This window comes from Lissotriton vulgaris, chromosome 12 (assembly GCF_964263255.1).
Source record: "Lissotriton vulgaris chromosome 12, aLisVul1.2, whole genome shotgun sequence".
Lineage (NCBI taxonomy): Eukaryota > Metazoa > Chordata > Amphibia > Caudata > Salamandridae > Lissotriton > Lissotriton vulgaris.
This window is the reverse complement of record NC_141700.1, coordinates 29,241,016-29,263,813: the sequence shown is the minus strand read 5'-3', so window position 1 is coordinate 29,263,813 and position 22,798 is coordinate 29,241,016. Positions and strand designations below refer to the sequence as shown.

Below are 22,798 nucleotides of genomic sequence, written 5' to 3'. Positions count from 1 at the left end.
AGGATTTATATAGCGCACTACATACCCAGGGGGTCTCAAGGCGCTTAAGAAGGGGTGGGGAGTTACTTGTCAAATATCCACGTTTTAAGTTGCTTTCTGAATGCTAGGTGGTTCTGGGTAAGGCGAAGGTAAGTGGGAAGAGAGTTCCAGGTTTTAGCTGCCAGGTAGGAGAAGGATCTACCTCCCATGGTGGTCTTGTTGATGCGAGGTACAGTGGCAAGGGCTTGGTTGGAAGATCGAAGCTGGCGGGAGGGGGTGTAGAAGGACAGTCGTGTGTTGAGGCATTCTGGTCCGATTTCGTAGAGTGCTTTGTGTGCGTAGGTTAGGAGCCGGAAGGTGATCCTCTTATTGACGGGAAGCCAGTGGAGGTTTTTCAGGTGACCAGAGATGTGTTCTTTACGCGGGATGTCTAATATGAGCCTGGCAGAGGCGTTTTGGATTCGTTGGAGTTTTTTCTGGAGTTTAGCGGTAGTCCTGGCGTATAGGGTGTTTCCGTAATCCAGGCGGCTCGTGACCAGTGCGTGGGTGACCGTTTTCCTAGTTTCAGTGGGGATCCAACGAAATGTTTTTTTGAGCATGCGAAGAATGTTGAAGCAGGATGAGGAGACGGCGTTGACTTGTCTGTTCATTGAAAGTGAGGAATCCAGGATGACGCCCAGGTTCCGTGCGTGGTCTGTCGGGATGGGTGCTTTTCCAAGGGCTTCTGGCCACCAAGAGTCGTCCCATGCGGAGGGGGAGGAACCTAAGATGAGGACTTCTGTTTTATCAGAGTTCCGTTTCAGACGGCTGTGTTTCATCCATTCGGCTACATCTTTCATTCCTTCATGTAGGTTGGTTTTGGCGGTGCTAGGGTCATTGGTGAGTGATAGGATCAGTTGAGTGTCATCCGCGTAGGAGATGATGTTTAGGTTGTGTTGGCGGGCGATGGCCGCGAGGGGGCTCATGTATACGTTGAAAAGGGTGGGGCTGAGTGAAGATCCTTGTGGTACGCCGCAGATGACTTCAGTGGCCACTGACTTGAATGGTGGGAGGCGGACTTTCTGGGTTCTTCCGGTGAGGAACGAGGTGATCCATTCCAGTGCTTTTCCTTGGATTCCGATGTTTCTGAGTCGCTGTAGAAGGGTGCTATGGCAGACTGTGTCAAAGGCTGCGGAGAGGTCGAGGAGGATGAGGGCGACTGTGTCTCCATTGTCCAGTAGGGTTCGAATGTCGTCTGTTGCTGCGATGAGGGCGGTCTCAGTGCTGTGTTTTGCTCGGAAGCCGGACTGTGAGGAGTCGAGGGATTTGTTGGCTTCGAGGAAGGCGGTGAGCTGGTTGTTGACAGCTTTCTCGATGACTTTGGCCGGGAATGGAAGGAGCGAGATAGGGCGGTAGTTTTTGAGTTCGGTGGGGTCAGCTGTGGGTTTCTTCAGGAGGGCGCAGAGTTCAGCGTGTTTCCAGCTTTCCGGGAAGGTGGCAGATTTGAAGGAGCAGTTGATGACGTCTCGGAGGTGCGGTGCTATGATGGAGTCTGCTTTGTTGAAGATGTGGTGAGGGCATGGGTCTGTGGGGGAACCTGAGTGGATGGAGTTCATCAGGCGGATGGTATCCTCAGTGGAGATTGTGTTCCAGTCATTAAGGATGTTTGAGGGGGGTGAAGGTCCAGCAGATGGTTGGGTGGGTTGGTCTCCGGGTTGATTGTCGAAGCTGTTGTGGATGTCTGCAATTTTGTTGTGGAAGAATGAGGCTAGGGAGTCGCAGAGGGCTTGAGAGGGGGTGATGTCGTTAGAGTTGGCCGAGGGATTGGTAAATTCCTTGACGATGTTGAAGAGTTCCTTGCTGTTGTGGGCGTTGTTATCTAGTCGTTCCTTGAAGGCGGTTTTCTTGGCCTTTCGGATCAGTTGATGGTGTATGCGGGTGGCGTTTTTGAAGGTGTCCTTGGTGCTGGTGGTTGGGTCTTTTTTCCAGGCCTTCTCAAGGGAGCGGCAGAGTTTCTTGGATTTCTTAAGATCATCGTTGAACCATGAGGCCTTCTTGCTGCCAAGTTTGCTTTGTCGTTTTTTCAGTGGTGCTAGGATGTCGGCGCTGTTGGATAGCCAAAGGGTGAGGTTGGTGGCGGCTTGGTCGGGGTTTGATGAATGGGCTGGGGGGTTTAGCAGAAGCGATGAGGAGATCTGGTCGATGGTGATTTTGTTCCAGTTTCTTTGCAGAGTTGGTTGGGGGTGTTTGTTGGGTTTGGGCTTGTTGTAGGTGAAGTGAACGCAGCTGTGGTCAGTCCAAAGGAGCTTCGTGGTGTGGTTGAAGGAGACATGATTGCTGGAGGTGAAGATAGGGTCGAGGGTGTGACCTGCGATGTGGGTGGGGGAAGTGACCAGTTGTTTAAGTCCGAGGTTGGCGAGGTTGTCAAGCAGGGTGGTGGAGTTGCGGTCGTTGTTCTTTTCAAGGTGAAAGTTGAGGTCTCCTAGAAGGATGTAATCTTTGGAGGGGAGCGCGTGTGGAGTGATGAAGTCCGTGATGTCCTCACTAAATTGTGCGCGGGGTCCTGGAGGCCTGTAAAGAGGGTGCCTCTGAGTGTAGTCTTGGGGTCGATGTGGATCTGGAAGTGAAGGTGTTCAGAGTTGGCGAGGTTGACGTCAGAGCTGGTTGAGATATGGATGGATTTCTTATGGACGATAGCGATTCCTCCTCCTGTGTGGCCGGTACGGTCCTTGCGTATGATCTTATAATCTTCTGGGATGGCAATGGTGATGTCTGGGGCGGAGGAGGCGTTCATCCATGTTTCAGTAAGGAAGGCGACGTCCGGAGAGATGGTGTCTAGTAGATTCCATAGGTCGATGGCGTGCCTATGGACCGATCGGGTGTTGAGCAAGATGCATTGTAGGTGGTTGGTGTCGGGAATCTGAGGTGTGATCGTAGCAGAGTGGTTGACGTTGCAGAGGAATTTGCAGGAGTAGCATGAGAAAGGTCCATGGGTGTGTCCAGGAGCGGCTTGGACGCAGGTTGGGGAACGGCCGGGGTTAAGGGCTAGGAGGGTGGTGGCATCGTAGGTAATGCGGGAGGGCTGGGCATGACGAGGGCCAGGGGGTCTGGCGCTGGGCGCGATCCAGGCGCGGATGGGCATAGACGGGCTTACCTTTGGCGCACCTTCGGCGCGAATTGGGCGCGGTCGCTGCGCGTGAACGCTGTGCGCGGGATGTCAAATGAATCAGGTGAAACAACACAAATGTACATAAATATATATCTGAGCACAAGCAAATAATAATAAAACACTCACAAGTAATCAAATGCTGGAGATAAAACACAAGCAGATAACAGTAAAACAGGCATAAATCAAATGCAAGGGAACAACACACAAGAAGAGAATAATGGCTGTCCAATACAAAAAACAAGCACTGTCAAATGCCCGGAATAAACACGGTCACGTGAGAGAATCAATTATAAAGAGCACAATATGAAACCATCTCAGAGCAATGGAACTCATCACTCATACATCACCATCTGAGTGAAGCTCAACATTCTGGTGGGCTTCACTGGGAAGCCCTGAAGTCTCAATGCGACAGCAAAACCCGCCCTGGGATGGTGCGTCCGCCTCACAAGCGAGCTTCTGTATGAGCGCCAAAACTTCCGGTCTTTAATACTTTTTACTAACACGGAAAGAGATTTCTAGAAATTCCCCCTCCCTTCATCTATTGCAAAACCAAAGCTGCCCGTACCGGTCTGTGTCAAGGTCAAGACGGAAGCTGGCCAGTCCTCCGTGTTTTAACTCCGAGACAGAGAAGTACATTCCTCTCTCACGCTTTCAAGTGCACATCCCAAACCTCCTGCTCCAGCAAGGCCGTTTTGCTTTGTGCTGAGAAAAAAGTAAACATCCCACTCTGAAGCTGCAGAAGGCACACAAAGGATGCTGTACATTCACAATGGAGTCAGTTAAAACACAGAGTCAAAAGGCCACCACAATCTCACAATGTGAAAATACATGTAGCACTACAAGGCTACACTTCTAGCATCCTATATCACACAATGTATGGATACTGGATCACAGGCTTCGCTCCAGGCATCCTATATCACACAATGTATGGATACTGGGGCCACAGGGTTAGCTCCTGGCATCCTATATCACACAATCTATGGATACTGGATCACAGGCTTCGCTCCAGGCATCCTATATCACGCAATGTATGGATACTGGGGCCACAGGGTTAGCTTCTGGCATCCTATACCACGCAATGTATGGATACTGGGGCCACAGGCTTCGCTCCTGGCATCCTATATCACACAATCTATGGATACTGGATCGCTCCAGGCATCCTATATCACGCAATGTATGGATACTGGGGCCACGGGGTTAGCTCCTCTGCACCCATGGTCTGCCCCTGGTATCGCACGTGGGGTGGGGGGGTGTTTGGGGGGTCAGAGGTTACACTCCTGCCTCCATGACATTCTCAAGGGGTGGAATAAAAACAGTTTTTAATGGGTCATTATGCGCTTTATGAGACAGACCCTGGTAAAAAGCCGCACACGCGCTGCATGTTAATGTCCGGCTGATTAGCGCTCTTCAGTCTCCCGGCTCCTGATTGGCTGCCGCTGCACAGAGGGTGCGGAGTCCTCGCTCGCCCTCCCTCTCAGAAGGAGGGCCATTGGGGGGTGGAGGGAGAGCGGGGGCGCATCTGCCGACACTCCGAGCCCCTCCGGGAGGGGCCGAAGCGGTGGGATTCGAAGCACTATAGGCAGCTTCGTGCCGGGCAATAATAACCCAGTATTTGTAAAGCGCGAACTAATCAGCCCTAAGGGTCTCAAGGCGCTGGGGGGCATCGGGGAGATTAAGCGAGCAATTGCCCAGAGTCCGAGGGTGCTGGGCTGAGCTGCTGCCGGGAACCCTGAGTTTGTGCTTCTCCAGACCACACACTCTTAAAATATACTGCCTACTAATGTCACCGACATGTAGCGCCTACACCCTGTAATCCTCATTGTCTCATGAAACATTTCCCATAGACCGATGAACACTCGTAGGATTGTCTGTTTTACGTTTGTGTGATGTGAACCGCCCTGACACCCTACACCGATATGCGTAGCGCTAGAAAACAAGTTAAATGCAAGTGAGATGGGGGCTATGGCGACATAAGGGGCATTGGTGGAGCGCGGTACTGAGGGGCTCCATGGAGAAGGAAGTTTGGGGGGGAGGGGGGTGCCAACAAGCATGGTCACGCTTGGCACCGCCAGCGCCGAAGCCGGCCTTACACGTCACACATTAGTACCTGCAGTTTAGCTCCAGGGCAAGTGTTTGTGGCGATAGTAAAGCAGCACCTCTGTTTATATTTGTATATATTTAGGAACTGCATTCCTACCACTGACTGTTTACAAAGTGCCATGGTCGTAGTGCTTAATTTGTCAAACAAAGGCCCTCGTTAGGAGGCCACCACAGCGTGCACCTTCCATCGCCCCTGCCAGCGCTGCCGACGACAGCAGCAACACAACTACAAACCCTCACACTCCCTCGAGAGTGACAATCCGTACTATTCCAGGCCCCAAGCTCGAAGAATGGTCTGATAGTAGGTATTTTCAATTTGTAGGTTGCATTTTTAAACACGGTTGTTGTACTTAACTAAAGAATTGAGCAAACAGCGCCACCGTGTGGTAGACTGCCATAAGTGCTGGTGATGAGAATGAAGTGCTGATGCAGAGCACTAGTAAACACAGGCTCGAATTAAGCACTGGATGGCTGTAGATGTGATCGTGGGGGGCAGAATTCAAGAAGGAACAGGAGGCTGCCTCCTCCAAGGGCCAAAAAACAACCGTGGATGCCACGTCTGCACGGAAAAGCGCCGAGTAACGTGCGCGAGCGCTGTATGGAAAGCTTGCAGCAAAACATAGATCACTAAAGCCAGCACCGCGTGAACCCCGTGTTTGAGGCCAATTCAAAGTATTCCGTCATTCTTGAGAAGTGCTGGTACTCTCCAATGAAGAGTGTTCCGTCGCTCTTGAGAAGTGCAGGTACTCTCCAATTCAAAGTATTCCGTCACTCTTGAGAAGTGCTGGTACTCTCCAATTCAAAGTATTCCGTCACTCTTGAGAAGTGCTGGTACTCTCCATTCAAAGTATTCCGTCGCTCTTGAGAAGTGCTGGTACTCTCCAATTCAAAGTATTCCGTCACTCTTGAGAAGTGCTGGTACTCTCCAATGAAGAGTGTTCCGTCGCTCTTGAGAAGTGCAGGTACTCTCCAATTCAAAGTATTCCGTCACTCTTGAGAAGTGCTGGTACTCTCCAATTCAAAGTATTCCGTCACTCTTGAGAAGTGCTGGTACTCTCCATTCAAAGTATTCCGTCGCTCTTGAGAAGTGCTGGTACTCTCCAAATCAAAGTATTCCGTCACTCTTGAGAAGTGCTGGTACTCTCCAATTCAAAGTATTCCGTCGCTCTTGAGAAGTGCTGGTACTCTCCAATTCAAAGTATTCCGTCACTCTTGAGAAGTGCTGGTACTCTCCAATTCAAAGTATTCCGTCACTCTTGAGAAGTGCAGGTACTCTCCATTCAAAGTATTCCGTCGCTCTTGAGAAGTGCAGGTACTCTCCAATTCAACGGGTTCCGTCACTCTTGAGAAGTGCTGGTACTCTCCAATGAAGAGTGTTCCGTCGCTCTTGAGAAGTGCAGGTACTCTCCAATTCAAAGTATTCTGTCACTCTTGAGAAGTGCTGGTACTCTCCAATTCAAAGTATTCCGTCACTCTTGAGAAGTGCTGGTACTCTCCAATTCAAAGTATTCCGTCACTCTTGAGAAGTGCTGGTACTCTCCATTCAAAGTATTCCGTCGCTCTTGAGAAGTGCTGGTACTCTCCAATTCAAAGTATTACGTCACTCTTGAGAAGTGCTGGTACTCTCCAATTCAAAGTATTCCGTCGCTCTTGAGAAGTGCTGGTACTCTCCAATTCAAAGTATTCCGTCACTCTTGAGAAGTGCTGGTACTCTCCAATTCAAAGTATTCCGTCACTCTTGAGAAGTGCAGGTACTCTCCATTCAAAGTATTCCGTCGCTCTTGAGAAGTGCAGGTACTCTCCATTCAAAGTATTCCGTCACTCTTGAGAAGTGCTGGTACTCTCCAATTCAAAGTATTACGTCACTCTTGAGAAGTGCTGGTACTCTCCAATTCAAAGTATTCCGTCACTCTTGAGAAGTGCTGGTACTCTCCAATTCAAAGTATTCCGTCACTCTTGAGAAGTGCCGGTACTCTCCAATTCAAAGTATTCTGTCACTCTTGAGAAGTGCGGGTACTCTCCAATGAAGAGTGTTCCGTCACTCTTGAGAAGTGCCGGTACTCTCCCATTGAAAGTATTCCGTCACTCTTGAGAAGTGCCGGTACTCTCCCATTGAAAGTATTACGTCACTCTTGAGAAGTGCTGGCACTCTCCCATTGAAAGTATTCCGTCACTCTTGAGAAGTGCAGGTACTCTCCCATTGAAAGTATTACGTCACTCTTGACAAGTGCTGGCACTCTCCCATTGAAAGTATTCCATCACTCTTGAGAAGTGCAGGTACTCTCCAGTTCAAAGTATTCCGTCACTCTTGAGAAGTGCCGGTACTCTCCAATAAAAAGTGTTCCGTCACTCTTGAGAAGTGCAGGTACTCTCCAGTTCAAAGTATTCCGTCACTCTTGAGAAGTGCAGGTACTCTCCAATGTAAAGTGTTCCGTCACTCTTGAGAAGTGCAGGTACTCTCCAGTTCAAAGTATTCCGTCACTCTTGAGAAGTGCAGGTACTCTCCAACTCAAAGTGTTCCGTTACACTTGAGAAGTGCAGGTACTCTCCAATGAAGAGTGTTCCGTCACTCTTGAGAAGTGCAGGTACTCTCCAGTTCAAAGTATTCTGTCACTCTTGAGAAGTGCAGGTACTCTCCAATTCAAAGTATTTCGTCACTCTTGAGAAGTGCAGGTACTCTCCAATTCAAAGTGTTCGGTCACTCTTGAGAAGTGCAGGTACTCTCCAATTCAAAGTATTCCGTCACTCATGAGAAGTGCAGGTACTCTCCAATTCAACGGGTTCCGTCACTCTTGAGAAGTGCAGGTACTCTCCAATGAAGAGTGTTCCGTCACTCTTGAGAAGTGCAGGTACTCTCCAGTTCAAAGTATTCCGTCACTCTTGAGAAGTGCAGGTACTCTCCAATTCAAAGTATTTCGTCACTCTTGAGAAGTGCAGGTACTCTCCAATTCAAAGTGTTCGGTCACTCTTGAGAAGTGCAGGTACTCTCCAGTTCAAAGTATTCCGTCAATCATGAGAAGTGCAGGTACTCTCCAATTCAACGGGTTCCGTCACTCTTGAGAAGTGCAGGTACTCTCCAATGAAGAGTGTTCCGTCACTCTTGAGAAGTGCAGGTACTCTCCAGTTCAAAGTATTCCGTCACTCATGAGATGTGCAGGTAATCTCCAATGAAGAGTGTTCCGTCACTCTTGAGAAGTGCAGGTACTCTCCAGTTCAAAGTATTCCGTCACTCTTGAGAAGTGCAGGTACTCTCCAATTCAAAGTATTCCGTCACTCTTGAGAAGTGCAGGTACTCTCCAATTCAAAGTGTTTCGTCACACTTGAGAAGTGCAGGTACTCTCCAATGAAGAGTGTTCCGTCACTCTTGAGAAGTTCAGGTACTCTCCCGTTCAAAGTATTCAGTCACTCTTGAGAAGTGCAGGTACTCTCCAATTCAAAGTGTTTCGTCAGACTTGAGAAGTGCAGGTACTCTCCAATTCAAAGTATTCCGTCACTCATGAGAAGTGCAGGTACTCTCCAATTCAAAGTATTTTGTCACTCTTGAGAAGTGCAGGTACTCTCCAATTCAAAGTGTTCGGTCACTCTTGAGAAGTGCAGGTACTCTCCAATTCACTTTGAGGAATACGCCAGGGATTCAACCCCTAATAAATTTACAAACCGGATCAAATGTTGAAAATTACTGTGTATATAATGAGGAAGCTTACAGAACACATAACATTGTAAATAGCCTTGAAAAAGCCCTGGCGCAATTCGCCACAGGGGCGAAACACGTGTCGGCTGTCTACGTTTTTATCCACACAAATAAAGAGCTATTTTTCTATAAAGCACGGACTCTTTTGATTCTATTCATACAAAAAAGGATTGAGCCTAAGGACACCAAGATGTAACGTCTAACACACTCATCATCCCTTTCAAATGCTCTCCAATTCAAAGTATTCCGTCACTCATGAGAAGTGCAGGTACTCTCCAATTCAACGGGTTCCGTCACTCTTGAGAAGTGCAGGTACTCTCCAATTCAAAGTATTCCGTAACTCATGAGAAGTGCAGGTAATCTCCAATGAAGAGTGTTCCGTCACTCTTGAGAAGTGCAGGTACTCTCCAATGAAGAGTGTTCCGTCACTCTTAAGAAGTGCAGGTACTCTCCAATGAAGAGTGTTCCGTCACTCATGAGAAGTGCAGGTAATCTCCAATGAAGAGTGTTCCGTCACTCTTGAGAAGTGCAGGTACTCTCCAATGAAGAGTGTTCCGTCACTCTTGAGAAGTGCAGGTACTCTCCAATTCAAAGTATTCCGTCACTCATGAGAAGTGCAGGTATTCTCCAATTCAAAGTATTTTGTCACTCTTGAGAAGTGCTGGTACTCTCCAATGAAGAGTGTTCCGTCACTCTTGAGACGTGCAGGTACTCTCCAATGAAGAGTGTTCCGTCACTCTTGAGAAGTGCAGGTACTCTCCAATTCAAAGTGTTTGGCCACTCTTGAGAAGTGCTGGTACTCTCCAATGAAGAGTGTTCCGTCACTCATGAGAAGTGCAGGTACTCTCCAATGCAAAGGGTTCCGTCACTCTTGAGAAGTGCAGGTACTCTCCAATGAAGAGTGTTCCGTCACTCTTGAGAAGTGCAGGTACTCTCCAATGAAGAGTGTTCCGTCACTCTTGAGAAGTGCAGGTACTCTCCAGTTCAAAGTATTCGGTCACTCTTGAGAAGTGCTGGTACTCTCCAATTCAAAGTATTCCGTCACTCTTGAGAAGTGCTGGTACTCTCCAATTCAAAGTGTTTGGCCACTCTTGAGAAGTGCTGGTACTCTCCAATGAAGAGTGTTCCGTCACTCATGAGAAGTTCAGGTACTCTCCAATGCAAAGGGTTCCGTCACTCTTGAGAAGTGCAGGTACTCTCCAATGAAGAGTGTTCTGTCACTCTTGCGAAGTGCAGGTACTCTCCAATGAAGAGTGTTCCGTCACTCATGAGAAGTGCAGGTACTCTCCAATGAAGAGTGTTCCGTCACTCTTGAGAAGTGCAGGTACTCTCCAATGAAGAGTGTTCCGTCACTCTTGAGAAGTGCAGGTACTCTCCAATTCAAAGTGTTTGGCCACTCTTGAGAAGTGCTGGTACTCTCCAATGAAGAGTGTTCCGTCACTCATGAGAAGTGCAGGTACTCTCCAATGCAAAGGGTTCCGTCACTCTTGAGAAGTGCAGGTACTCTCCAATGAAGAGTGTTCCGTCACTCTTGAGAAGTGCAGGTACTCTCCAATGAAGAGTGTTCCGTCACTCTTGAGAAGTGCAGGTACTCTCCAGTTCAAAGTATTCGGTCACTCTTGAGAAGTGCTGGTACTCTCCAATTCAAAGTATTCCGTCACTCTTGAGAAGTGCTGGTACTCTCCAATTCAAAGTGTTTGGCCACTCTTGAGAAGTGCTGGTACTCTCCAATGAAGAGTGCTCTGTCACTCATGAGAAGTGCAGGTACTCTCCAATGCAAAGGGTTCCGTCACTCTTGAGAAGTGCAGGTACTCTCCAATGAAGAGTGTTCCGTCACTCTTGAGAAGTGCAGGTACTCTCCAATGAAGAGTGTTCCGTCACTCTTGAGAAGTTCAGGTACTCTCCAGTTCAAAGTATTCAGTCACTCTTGAGAAGTGCAGGTACTCTCCAATTCAAAGTGTTTCGTCACACTTGAGAAGTGCAGGTACTCTCCAATTCAAAGTATTCCGTCACTCATGAGAAGTGCAGGTACTCTCCAATTCAAAGTATTTCGTCACTCTTGAGAAGTGCAGGTACTCTCCAATTCAAAGTGTTCGGTCACTCTTGAGAAGTGCAGGTACTCTCCAATTCACTTTGAGGAATACGCCAGGGATTCAACCCCTAATAAATTTACAAACCGGATCAAATGTTGAAAATTACTGTGTATATAATGAGGAAGCTTACAGAACACATAACATTGTAAATAGCCTTGAAAAAGCCCTGGCGCAATTCGCCACAGGGGCGAAACACGTGTCGGCTGTCTACGTTTTTATCCACACAAATAAAGAGCTATTTTTCTATAAAGCACGGACTCTTTTGATTCTATTCATACAAAAAAGGATTGAGCCTAAGGACACCAAGATGTAACGTCTAACACACTCATCATCCCTTTCAAATACTCTACAATTCAAAGTATTCCGTCACTCATGAGAAGTGCAGGTACTCTCCAATTCAACGGGTTCCGTCATTTTTGAGAAGTGCAGGTACTCTCCAATTCAAAGTATTCCGTAACTCATGAGAAGTGCAGGTAATCTCCAATGAAGAGTGTTCCGTCACTCTTGAGAAGTGCAGGTACTCTCCAATGAAGAGTGTTCCGTCACTCTTGAGAAGTGCAGGTACTCTCCAATGAAGAGTGTTCCATCACTCATGAGAAGTGCAGGTAATCTCCAATGAAGAGTGTTCCGTCACTCTTGAGAAGTGCAGGTACTCTCCAATGAAGAGTGTTCCGTCACTCTTGAGAAGTGCAGGTACTCTCCAATTCAAAGTATTCCGTCACTCATGAGAAGTGCAGGTATTCTCCAATTCAAAGTATTTTGTCACTCTTGAGAAGTGCTGGTACTCTCCAATGAAGAGTGTTCCATCACTCTTGAGAAGTGCAGGTACTCTCCAATGAAGAGTGTTCCGTCACTCTTGAGAAGTGCAGGTACTCTCCAATTCAAAGTGTTTGGCCACTCTTGAGAAGTGCTGGTACTCTCCAATGAAGTGTGTTCCGTCACTCATGAGAAGTGCAGGTACTCTCCAATGCAAAGGGTTCCGTCACTCTTGAGAAGTGCAGGTACTCTCCAATGAAGAGTGTTCCGTCACTCTTGAGAAGTGCAGGTACTCTCCAGTTCAAAGTATTCGGTCACTCTTGAGAAGTGCTGGTACTCTCCAATTCAAAGTATTCCGTCACTCTTGAGAAGTGCTGGTACTCTCCAATTCAAAGTGTTTGGCCACTCTTGAGAAGTGCTGGTACTCTCCAATGAAGAGTGTTCCGTCACTCATGAGAAGTGCAGGTACTCTCCAATGCAAAGGGTTCCGTCACTCTTGAGAAGTGCAGGTACTCTCCAATGAAGAGTGTTCCGTCACTCTTGAGAAGTGCAGGTACTCTCCAATTCAAAGTATTCCGTCACTCATGAGAAGTGCAGGTATTCTCCAATTCAAAGTATTTTGTCACTCTTGAGAAGTGCTGGTACTCTCCAATGAAGAGTGTTCCGTCACTCTTGAGAAGTGCAGGTACTCTCCAATGAAGAGTGTTCCGTCACTCTTGAGAAGTGCAGGTACTCTCCAATTCAAAGTGTTTGGCCACTCTTGAGAAGTGCTGGTACTCTCCAATGAAGAGTGTTCCGTCACTCATGAGAAGTGCAGGTACTCTCCAATGCAAAGGGTTCCGTCACTCTTGAGAAGTGCAGGTACTCTCCAATGAAGAGTGTTCCGTCACTCTTGAGAAGTGCAGGTACTCTCCAGTTCAAAGTATTCGGTCACTCTTGAGAAGTGCTGGTACTCTCCAATTCAAAGTATTCCGTCACTCTTGAGAAGTGCTGGTACTCTCCAATTCAAAGTGTTTGGCCACTCTTGAGAAGTGCTGGTACTCTCCAATGAAGAGTGTTCCGTCACTCATGAGAAGTGCAGGTACTCTCCAATGCAAAGGGTTCCGTCACTCTTGAGAAGTGCAGGTACTCTCCAATGAAGAGTGTTCCGTCACTCTTGCGAAGTGCAGGTACTCTCCAATGAAGAGTGTTCCGTCACTCATGAGAAGTGCAGGTACTCTCCAATGAAGAGTGTTCCGTCACTCTTGAGAAGTGCAGGTACTCTCCAATGAAGAGTGTTCCGTCACTCTTGAGAAGTGCAGGTACTCTCCAATTCAAAGTGTTTGGCCACTCTTGAGAAGTGCTGGTACTCTCCAATGAAGAGTGTTCCGTCACTCATGAGAAGTGCAGGTACTCTCCAATGCAAAGGGTTCCGTCACTCTTGAGAAGTGCAGGTACTCTCCAATGAAGAGTGTTCCGTCACTCTTGAGAAGTGCAGGTACTCTCCAATGAAGAGTGTTCCGTCACTCTTGAGAAGTGCAGGTACTCTCCAGTTCAAAGTATTCGGTCACTCTTGAGAAGTGCTGGTACTCTCCAATTCAAAGTATTCCGTCACTCTTGAGAAGTGCTGGTACTCTCCAATTCAAAGTGTTTGGCCACTCTTGAGAAGTGCTGGTACTCTCCAATGAAGAGTGTTCCGTCACTCATGAGAAGTGCAGGTACTCTCCAATGCAAAGGGTTCCGTCACTCTTGAGAAGTGCAGGTACTCTCCAATGAAGAGTGTTCTGTCACTCTTGAGAAGTGCAGGTACTCTCCAATGAAGAGTGTTCCGTCACTCATGAGAAGTGCAGGTACTCTCCAATGCAAAGGGTTCCGTCACTCTTGAGAAGTGCCGGTACTCAGTGCCCGTCCTTTAAAGCCCTGGGGATAGCCAACCCAGGTCAGATACCCTGGAACCTACGTCACGTAGTCGACAAGTCTTTCATCACTACAGATTGCATCTTTATTCTGGATGAAAAATCTTATATTAAAAGAAACACACGGGCTACCAATGGGGAGAGAGGGGGGTTACTGGTGTAACATTCGAGTCACAAAGACGCCCTCTGGAGTAACGTAAAGATGCGTCTAAGCAGTTTAGATGTACACCAGCCGTCGGGTCCACAAAGACACCTTCTGGAGTGAAATAAAGGTACCATTTCGGAATCGAGATTTACACCAGCCGTTTTTCAACATTCTCACAAGGGGGGACCCAGGGAGAGCCAGGCGCGAGCTGGTCTTTCCCTGGGTGCGTTCGCGCGAGAATCAGGTAAGCAGGTGGGGTTGATTGGGGGGAGGTATTAAAGGGAAGTCAGGCTGGCGGTTGGGCACGGCGTTAGCGGGAGGCAAGGGAAGGGAGGTTCTTTTTGCCCTGCTAGCTTACTGGTATCTGTCAGGGGGCCATGGAGGAGGCGGCGGAGGTCGGGCGGGCTGTCCAGACGCTTTGCGCCGCCGGGCGCGAAGACCTCAGGCAGCCTGGGAGTGCCGGCGGTAGGCGTGGGTTGGTTTGGCCCGCCCCCCCCTCGCAAGGCTGCTGAGGGCGGGCCGCGGGCGGCGTCTGCTGGTGTCACCTGACACGGACGACGATGACGACGGAGAGGCCGCCATGCCGGCGGCTTTGCAGATGCCGGCCCAGGTTCCCGCAGACTCGGGGCCCCCGTCGGTGACCCGGGCGCCCACCAGCAGGTATGCCTTTGCCTTTGGGAGGTGCTGTATTGTGTGGGGCGCCCGGGGGGGAGGCGGGGGCGCTCTGTGGGCCGGCAGGCCCCGCGTTTGGTTGGGTCATCTCCTGGCAAGACCAGGAAGTCTTATGTTGTTTATGGGGCTCAGCGAGGGCGGAGCTTCGACCCTAAGTGCCTCACCAGGGCACATGTTCCTGCTCCTTTTACCGGGGGCCCCTTACCCTTCAGTGCCTGGTTTGGCAGGCGGGGCTTCGCCCTATTTGGGTGAATGGGCAGCGCTACCTGCTGTCTCGCGCCACCCCTGTGCTTGGGCCAAGCTCTCCAACATTTACCCAGCAATTTGGCTCAGGGCTGCCCAGAATTGCCCCCCCCCCCCCTGCTGCACTGCCCATTTTTCCCCCCCGGACCCCCCCCCCCGGCCACTGCCTTTTCCCACCTTGGTGATGTGCCCCCCCCCCCCCCTCTCGGCCCCCAGCCCATGGTTTCTGGTTCTGCTGCCCCCCTTGCTTCCCACCAGCCTCAGGCCTATGGTGGGCGTCCCCTGTCACCTGCCAGGTGCTGTTCCCGGCTCCTCGGGGGAAGCCTGCTGCTTCCCAGGGTGGTTTGGCGACCGGGTTGGGTGGTGCCTCTGGGTTGGCGCCGGTTGCTGGGTCCTTGAGGGGTGTTTTCCCTTGCCTCTGTGGGGGGGGGGGGGGGGGGGGGGGGGTAGTTTTTGCGGATTCTTCACAGTCTGGTTTGAGCGGCCGCAGTTTTCGAGTTGTTCCTCCGGCTGAGCGGCTGATGACTGGTTCTCGGGCTTGGGAGCTGTCCCTACGGCTGTTTCCAGTGGTGGGATCACGGGAGAGTGATCTGGAGCGGATCTCTCTTCTGGAAGTTTTTGCGCGCGCTGAGCTTTCATGATGTTGACTGGCAGTTTTCTGATGGGGGAATTGGTGATGGGGCGCTGCCAAGTGGCAGTGCAAAAGTTTCATTTTCTGGGAAGCTTTCTAGTTGGATGTACAAGATGATGACTTGGAAGGAGGGGAGTTTGAGGGATAAGGGGATTGGGCTTTTGGCAGCACGGGCCCAGAGGGATGGGCTGGGGCAACCCCCTGTTTCTCGTATTTTTGCAGGAGTCATGTGCGGACCACGCGGCGGTACGTGAGACAGGGGGAGTAGGCTAGCTCAAATGGATCAGGTGGATGTTCAGCAGAAGTCGGCACAGTTGGTGGGCCGTGTGGAAACCTAGGGAGAGTCTCCCTGTTAAGAGTACCAGATCAATCGGTACAGGGGATGGGGTTATTGGTGAGCGAGTCGCTCTGGCACTGAGGCTTGAGCGGCCTGTGAGTTTTTGAATGTTTCTGATGTGCAACCTACAAGGGATGTTTCTACAGTTGGGGATTGGGTGGCTGCTAAAAAAAAAAAAAAAAACCTGTCACGCAGCGGTATTTGCGGGGACTAGACCTTCTACAGGGGATCATGTTGATTTTCAGAAGCAGTCGGCACAGTTGCCAAGAGGTAAGGATGGATGATGGGCTGTGTGGAATCAAGGGAGAGTCTCCCTGTTAAGAGTATAAGATTAATTGGTGCGGGGGATGGGATTGTTGGTGAGCGAGTCGCTCTGACACTGAGGCTTGAGCGGCCCGTGGGTTTGAATGTTTCTACTATGCAACCTACGGGGGGAAGTTTTCTACAGTTGGGGATGGTGTGGCTGTTCCAAACATGGTTACGGAGGATAGTATCCTGCCAAAACGATTGCCATGAGTGTGCGCAGTGTGGGGGGGGGGGCGGCATGCTCTCACACAGTGTTTTCACGGACAGCGGGTTGGAGGCCAGGGGAGGGGTTCAGGGGGTAGGTGACAACCTCCGCACTTTGTACATGAGGGCTCCTACTCCTATTAAGCAGCACATTCTGATTTTGTGGTTGGTGGACTATCCTGACTTTGAGGCTGCTGCGACTTTGTTCTTGGGGTTTTTTTCAGGGTTGGGTTTCAGATTGGTTATCAGGGTCCCCGGGTGGGTTGGTGGTCTGACAATCTGAGGTCTGCGAGGGAGTGGTCTCAGGTTTGTGCAGAAGAAGTTGGATGCTGAGGGATCGGTTTGCTGGTCCTTTTTCTGAGTTGTCCTCTCCCTGATTGGATCGTCTCTCCACTGGGGGGTGGTCCCAAAAAGGCGATGGGGGAGTTTTCGCCTCATCCATAATCGGTCCTGGCCTGAGGGTGCATCCGTCACCGATTTCATTGACCCAGCTGCCTCAACCGTGCCATATGCTTCAGTGGATGACGCCTTACGGCTCGTTCGCTGGGCAGGCGTTGGGGGTTTCTTGCTGGCAAAGAGTGACATTCAGTCGGCTTTCCGGCTCCTTCCTATCCATCAGTGGGTTTTTTGGGTCTCTTGGGCATGCATTTTGGGGGATGTTTTTTATGTTAATAAAGTACTACCCATGGGCTGCTCGGTGTCATGTTCCCTCTTTGAGACCCTCAGTACCTTTCTGCAGTGCGCTTCAATTTTGTCAGCGGCCTCGTCCTGGTCTGCCATTACCTTGATTACTTTCTTTTCAGGGGTGGGGGTCAGTCCGGGCAGTATCAGGCGGCTTTGGTAATCTTTCAGGCTATGACCAGGGATTTGGGCTTTCCTCTGGCGCCGGTTACGGCCGAAGGCCCCTGTACATCACTGACTTTCTTCGGGATTGAGATTGATACCGCGACTATGATGACGCGCTTGCCTGCTGCTACCGTGCGAGAGATGACTGATTTAATACGCTTGGTGTTGGGAGTCCACAAAGTGGGGCTGCGGAAAGTCCAGAAACTTTTGGGGTGCCTCAATTTTGCTTGTCGGGTTGTTCGGGCGGGTAGGGCGTTTTTTGTCGACGTCTGGGCCTCTCGATGTCCGGCGCCGGCATTCCTCATCATTCGTGTGCGCCTTACAACTGCTGTCCGTGCTGATTTGAATATCTGGTTGCGTTTCCTGCAAGATTTCAATGGCGTGTCCTTGTTTTTTGCGGATGAGGACATGGTGTGGCAGGTGCAGCTTTTCACGGATGCATCAGGAGCTCGCGGCTTCGGCATATTGGGAAGGTCGTTGGTGCGCGGCTGGCTGGCCAGTGCGTGGGAAAGAACAAGGTCGCAGCATTGCGTTTTTGGAACTCTTCCCGTTGTTGGTTGCTCTGTGTATCTGGGGGGAGGAATTTCAGATTCGCTCCGTATTGTTTCATGTGGCCAATATGGCAGTAGTTGACCTTGTTAACAAACAAAGGGCCCGCGATTTGCGGGTACTAAAGCTCCTGCGCGCCTTCATGTTGCGGTGTTTATAAACTGAATATTGTCTTTAAAGCTCGGCATGCTCCTGGAGCCATTATTTGTATCGCTGATTCTTTATCTCGCTTTCAAGGGTCCGTATTCCGCAAATGGGCTCCTGGGGCGGACCTGGAACTAACGGCAATCCCGCGGTACGTATGGGACTTTGGGGATTGAGGGTCCACCATTTGGTCGCACATTCCGTAGCTGCCTCTGCACAGCGGAGTTCTTTGAAGGCCTGGCATGAGTTTTTTGCAGTTTGGTGGAGATGGCAGGTCCGGTCAGGGCTGGGTTATCTTATGAACACTTTTTATTGCAGTTTGTTTTACATTTAGAGGACAAAGGCCTCTCCCTCACGATCATTTCGGGCAAGTTGGCCGGGGTGTCTTTTTATGGTCAGCTTTGGTGGGGGAGGGATCCGGTTAGGGGGGGTGTTGTTTCGTAAAGTTCTGAAAGGGTGGGTAGGCTCCGGGCTGGTGGTTAGAAGCTACGGCAGCCGGTGGCCTTTGATTTGCTTCAGTTGCTTTTATCGCACTTGGAGGTGTGCTGCTATGATGCTTTGGAGTGCCACAAAATTTCGTTTGTGCTTTGTGTGGTTATTCTTTGGGGCATTTCGGGCCTCTGAACTGCTGGGTTTGAGGGGTTGAGTGGGAAGGATCAGCGGCGAGGTGGTGGGGGAACATGTCAGGGTACGCCTGTGGCTGAGGATGTCCAACACTGATCAGATGGGGAGGGGTAGGTGGGTGTTTCTGGGTAGCAGCGGTGTGTATGCATGCTGCCCTGTGGGGGAATGGGAGGTTTTTTGTGTCTTCTCCTCATTGTATCTCGGGGACAAATTTTTGTCATGATGATGGCAGTCCCATCCTTGTTTCTCAGTTGTTAGCTGTCCTCCGCAAGGTTTTGTTGGGCCTGGGACGGGATCCTTCTCAGTTCGGCACCCATTCCTTCAGGATTGGCGCAGCGACCGAGGCCGCCAGGTTGGGGTGGGATTGGTCTCAAATTCGTCGTTTTGGGCGTTGGCGTTCTAGATGTTGTAGAAGTATGTGAGAAAGTAGTCCGCCTTTGCTTTGCCGGACATCTCTTTTTCTCCTAGGTCTTTGGCCCCCAGTCGCTGGATACAAAAGGAGGGTGTGGATCCTGGGACACTCTTTTGTTAAACGGGCTGCTGTAGTCGCTGCGTGTCAGCTTTGTGGGAGATCTCTTGGTTTCAGCAGTCTGACACATGAAGTCTCCTGGCATGGCGCAGGGGGCATGCGTTGGGGCGGTATTTTTTCCTGCCTTGGCTTCTATGGTTTCAAAGGGTTTGGGGGGCCCTTCGGATCTACTGGTGCTGCATCTTGGTGAACACGACTTAGTTTCTCTATCAGGTTTGACTTTGCTAAAGTTAATGTAACATGATCTCGAAGTCATCAAGAGCACATGGGTGAGCACCATGGTGATATGGACGGAGTTCGTGCTTCGATTGCAATGGACTGGGGCAAGGAGCTATTCCGCCATGGAGAAGGCAGGACGCAAAGTGAAGAGAACAATAAGACGTTTTGTAATCATTTATGTATATACAGTTTGGCTCATCATAATTGGAAAGTTTCAGAGAAGCATTTATTCTGTGAGGACGGGGTCCGTCTATCTACATTAGGCAGTTCTTTTTCCTTCTGGAGCTCAGAGATGTAATTGCCACAGTTCTTCAGGTGCAGTTGTGGGGTGCTCCTTCCCTTCCTTCTTTGGGTGGGGCAGGAAAACGCTAAAGGTTTTCCTGGGTGGCGGTTTTTGCTAGTGGGGTGGGCAGCCTGGAGCGGGTTGGCCATCCTGAAGGGTAGCTCGTTGGGTAATCCTGGGGGTATTAGTCAAGAGTTAGTTTCGGGTTCTGTTAGGTAGGGAGTTTAGGCATAATGTGTAGATTGGAATTTTATGATATAAATAAATAATGAATGTGTTCAAGAAATGTATTATGCACCTGTCCTAAAATAAAGTGGCCTTTCTTGCTCCTTGAAGAAGTGTGGACAGTGATTTCTTGCGCGAGGGGGGACCCAGGGAGAGCCAGGCGCGAGCTGGTCTTTCCCTGGGTGCGTTCGCGCGAGAATCAGGTAAGCAGGTGGGGTTGATTGGGGGGAGGTATTAAAGGGAAGTCAGGCTGGCGGTTGGGCACGGCGTTAGCGGGAGGCAAGGGAAGGGAGGTTCTTTTTGCCCCACCCACCCTCCCTTTATTCCTTAGTTAGGTTTTACTTGGCGGTGCTCTAGGCGCTGCTCTGGTCTTCGGGCCTTGCCACTTTTAGGACAGGTGTCTTTGTTCTTTTAGGAGGCGGTTTTTGCTAGTGGGGTGGGCAGCCTGGAGCGGGTTGGCCATCCTGAAGGGTAGCTCGTTGGGTAATCCTGGGGGTATTAGTCAAGAGTTAGTTTCGGGTTCTGTTAGGTAGGGAGTTTAGGCATAATGTGTAGATTGGAATTTTATGATATAAATAAATAATGAATGTGTTCAAGAAATGTATTATGCACCTGTCCTAAAATAAAGTGGCCTTTCTTGCTCCTTGAAGAAGTGTGGACAGTGATTTCTTGCGCGAAGACATCCACGGGAGTAAAAAGTAAGGGTGATACATTAACATCTTAGATTTTCAGCAGGTGCCCTACGCCATGTTTGCAACACCACAGGAGTGAAGTAAGGCGTGCTCGTTACGCGTCTTACTTTACGCCAGGTTTTGTTTACTTTATCAAAGGCCTTGTGTGGAACGGATGAAGGGAGGCGCGAGCGTTGCTGGAGTCCCACCGGCCTCTTCACACCATTGGGGAAAGGTTTCTCATTGGCGCGAGTGAGGCGGGGCCATGGAGCTGCAACTCGGGTTTACGCCCTCACAGGCACTTTACTGAACACATACAAATGATACTCCTCATGCACTTTACCTGGCTGGATGTGCGGCCTCGTGCTTCGACTCGACCTGAATTAGCAATGATGGAGCGCTCCGAGGCGACGACGAGAGGTCTGCAGCGCTTTCTACGAACAAGAAAAAATAAACAAAACTATGACAGCTGTTGGAACAAAATGAAAAGGTGCTTTTACAGAACTGCTACATTCAAACTAAATGTACTAATGAAACAAATGAATGCAAATAAATGTCACAATGACGAGACACAAGGAGGGGAGAAACCTGCTCTGGGTGTTTGACATCTCTGAGACGGATGCCAGCCCGCCGGCTGCCAAACCGGACTCCAAGGAGCGCTGCCGCCATCTTCAGGTATCACGTAGTATTGCACTAAACGATGACGCATGGGTCCTATTTTGAAAAGTTACTAATCTAGAAATGTTCACAAGCGCTGCGCCTAGTTTTGAGATGCCTTCGGAGCGCTTTAGACAAGGAACCAAAACACAGTTCAAGGAAGGAGGTGGCGGAATTACAGTTCCATAGGGTATGCGAGAAACCGGGTCAGGTGCTCCTCACTCCAGAACAGAAGCACACTAGCTCCCCCCCTTGTCTCGGCTCTTACACAATTCTGTCCCGTCCTAGTCGAAGCCTCGGCCGTAACCTATATTTGAAAATATTTTCCTTGTTATGATGGTTCATGCAAACAGACTTCCTTACAGTGTCATTGTAGAAGACATAAAGGCCTCCTCCAGAGACTGCCTCAAACTTCAACACTCCGTCAGCAACTGAGTCCGCGCACAAGGAGTGCAGAAACGTTACAGCTCACGAGAGCCTTTTCACTGAGCACATTAATCGCAAACAGGCCTTTTCGTGTTTCTTCCATCATAAAAAAGTGATGAGTGTAAGCAGCACAAATAACAACTAGGGCGCACTGCAGGGGTGTAGAGGGACAAATGCACCTTTCAAGCAGTGTACCTGGCATGAATAACCTAAACCCCCACTTTTACAGGAACTACTTGGCCAGGGCTCATAAAAGGGCCTGCAACAGTCTCCCCCCACAGCCCAGGCTCACAGGTCCTCAGCACTGCAGAGGGAGGCAGGCTGATGTTGTTAAAAGTGGAAGGAAGATGGGAACAGAGCGTCAAATAACCAGAACAATAAATACATCAAATATTAAGTATCCTTGGGTGTGTTTATGTTTTGATGGAGCACGACAACACGCTACTTACCCAAAACACACTATATTTAAGAATAAGAAAACAGCATTACAGATGTGTGTTCCACATGGTGAGATCGGCGCAGTGCTCATGAAAGCGAGATCACAACAAAAGAATGCACAACACATATTGCACCAATACGAACGTGTAAACTGGTAGGTTCAAAGATATCAGAAGGGGGCATTTATCAGCGCCTTATTTTGCCCAGTAGCAGCCAATCTGTATCAGGCTCACACTTTAGTTCATTATTGACGTTTCGACCCATATTTGCTTGGGAACCAGGCTTCCTCAGGACACTAATGCAGGGATACACCCCCAAAAACAACTTGATGGTGAGCGGGGGTGCTAGTATAGCGCCTCGGTCCTGGTAGGTATGAAGAGCAGAAACCATCCGCGGTGCTGCTGTTCAGGTCGATAGACCACGAATACACGCGGTGCTCAAAAGTGTCATGAATGTAGCTTGCAGTGGACGGGCTCTGTTCTGCACACCTACCAGGATGTTGACAAAGAAATTAATTCCATAAACACCACCGCCTTCAGAGTTAGTGTCTGCGTAAGACAGAGAGTGAAAAAGTGAAAGTGCGTGTGCGAAATAGGAGCGGAGAAACAGAAAGATACGAGCAAGGGACGGTCAGTGTATGGGAGGAAGGGTGCGAGAAGGGAAAAGAAGGGGAGTTTGTGAGAGAAAGCACGATTCGAAGGATGGAATGGAATGTGTGTGTGTTTGTGAGAGGGCATTTTCACCGAGAGGTGTGGGTGTGAGTGAAAATGGGATGGTCGAATGAGGGTGTGGGACAGAAAAGAGGGTCTTTGAGAGAACGGTGGGAGCAGAGGATGCGGAGAGCAGATCACCTTAGCGAGAATGAGCTCAGAACTCACCTATTCACTCACCCATCCATCCATCTAAGCTTTCCTCTCTCTGTGAGGGAGGCCCCTGCTCAGAGACCCGCCCAGACTCTAGATTTTAATCAAGCCTCAACTCTGCATG

At 49.8% G+C, this 22,798-nt stretch overlaps 1 protein-coding gene across 1 annotated transcript in view; it reads right to left on the bottom strand.

The window, feature by feature from the left end:
* The window catches only part of HAPLN4 (hyaluronan and proteoglycan link protein 4), a 105,264-nt gene extending 84,535 nt beyond the window's left edge, over positions 1 to 20,729 (bottom strand). Inside the window, exon 1 of the mRNA XM_086946851.1 lies at positions 20,634 to 20,729. The gene's annotated coding sequence lies outside the window, so the exon portion shown is untranslated. The remainder of the gene's footprint in view (positions 1 to 20,633) is intronic.
* Positions 20,730 to 22,798: the final 2,069 nt, after the last annotated feature.